Source organism: Apis dorsata, unplaced genomic scaffold (genome assembly GCF_000469605.1).
Source record: "Apis dorsata unplaced genomic scaffold, Apis dorsata 1.3 scaffold_257, whole genome shotgun sequence".
Classification (NCBI taxonomy): domain Eukaryota; kingdom Metazoa; phylum Arthropoda; class Insecta; order Hymenoptera; family Apidae; genus Apis; species Apis dorsata.
Window position 1 is genome coordinate 107,274 of NW_006263535.1, and position 2,251 is coordinate 109,524.

The window sequence follows — 2,251 nt, forward strand, 5'->3', positions numbered from 1 at the left end:
CCTAAATATGGATGGAAATGACCTTCTCGTTCATACGCATTCTGAACCGAATAGGGCACAAAATTAAAAATAATAATAATAATAAAAAGATATTAAATACAGAATCAGAGTTGGTAAGTCAGAGGTATGAAATTATACGAAACTTAACTAATGAATACTATATAGTCGATATTACATTCTTAGCTATCCTCCTGATTAAACACGGAATAATTTCTAGATACGTTATTATTGACACGTTTCATCGATACTCTTTGTTCGCTCCAACCAGACGTGAAATATATTTTCTCGATCCTCGAACGGATGGTATGCGGAAAATCAATGTGGAAAGTGCACTGAACGATTTATTTCTTTAAAAAAATTTTCCTCCCTTAATTATTGTCCATTAATTATTGTCTTATTATTAGGATGAAAGTGATATTCATTGCATTTTTATATATGCGTTTTAAATATCATTTATTATTCAGTTCAAGTTCGATAACTAGGCTGCGGATTTTTATGTAAATGCATATCTTTCATGTTATGAAGATGCGAAGAAAAAATGTTTTTGATATTGTTCTTTGACGATTAAAAATTAATCAAAGTATCTCTAAATACGAGTAATCATCGCGTAGTTTATCTTAAAATTCGATTAAAAGCGTATTAAAATTAGAAAAAAATTGAACCATTATAATTGCAAAAGTAATGACTTCCGATCAACGAGTAAACGATCATTAAAGGCGCGAAACCTTATCATTTAAAACACTTTTTGATTTATCTCGATACGACTTCCCGTTCCCGAGATATCATCGTATAAAGGAAAAGATGTTTTTCAATCATTTGCCTTAAACCCGACTAAACTCTATTAAAATTAAGAAAAATTCGAATCGCAATATCTTGAAAAATAATCTCTTCCGGTTAATGAATAAACGATCATTAGAAGCGTAAAACCATATCATTTAAAATACTTTTTGATTCATCTCGATACGATTTCCGGTTGCCGAGATATCATCGTGTAAAGAAAAAGATATTTTTCAATCGATTATCTTACACTTGATTAAATCATATTAAAATTAAGGAAACTTTGAATTGCTATAACTTCGAAGATAATTCCTTCCCATCGACGAGTAAACGATCATTAGAAACGAGAAATCTTGCTTTTTAAAACTCTTTTTCGTTTATCTCGATACAACTTTCGGTTGCCGAAATATCATCGTGTAAAGAAGAGGATAATTTTTAATCGTTTACTATCTCCGTCATTGTCACTTACTCGAACCTCTCGCTTCTTCTTGTTAACCTATCCTAACCTCCAAACAAGTGGCCGTAGTACACGAATCCTGAAAGAATACTTTACGTATTTCCAGAAAAAAATATAGGTCACTAGCGCGTTGTATAATGTCTGCGCTGTGTTAAACGTAATGAAAACTTTGAATGCTCGTATCTCGGCAACCGATCGAGATATCGGGATAAAACAAAAAGCGATTTAAATGACACGATCTCTTCTATCTTTCGGTTGTGTTTTAACATATGTATAACATATTTTTCTTTGTTTTAATCGCATAAAGATCCACAGTATAGTCATTTACACTGTATTCACGTTATAATTTAAATCGTTAAACGATGTCAGCGCACTGTGTACACCTTACGTTCGAGGCTCGAGAATAATTATGTTACGGGGAAAGAAGAAACTTATATTCGAATGAATTTTATCCGAGATTTGTACGTTTCGCAGTTTGGGAGGGAAATGTTGACGAAACATACATGATATAGTGAAAGAAACGTTTGTACTATTCATTGCAACGGCGATTCATCATGTTTCACTGCGGCAACTTCTCGTCCCGCAAGTTATTGTCTGTTTACAGTTTTTTAAAAGACACTTCAACAATTATTTACAATCGAGCTACTGTATAATACGGATAATTAATATAATATACGAGTACAATTAAATCACTAAATCGATTCAGGAGCAACATAATTAATCCTCGGTGTAACTGTTATTAAATCGATCTTACAAGGATCTTAACAAGTATTATAATCAACGATATTTTCCTTTATAATATATTCATTTCGGTATTAAATCACTCTTATATATATTTATATATAGTTTTATAGTTTAGCACCTTGTCGAGAAGAAACAAGAGAAACGATCTACTGCGAATGTAAATATTTCTCCCCGTGTGAAATTAAACACGTGTGCGATTCTATTGCGTGGTGATTTGCCGAAGACCAAGGATTAATTTCTTCTCTCTGGATGGTAGAACCTATTTTTTTTTTT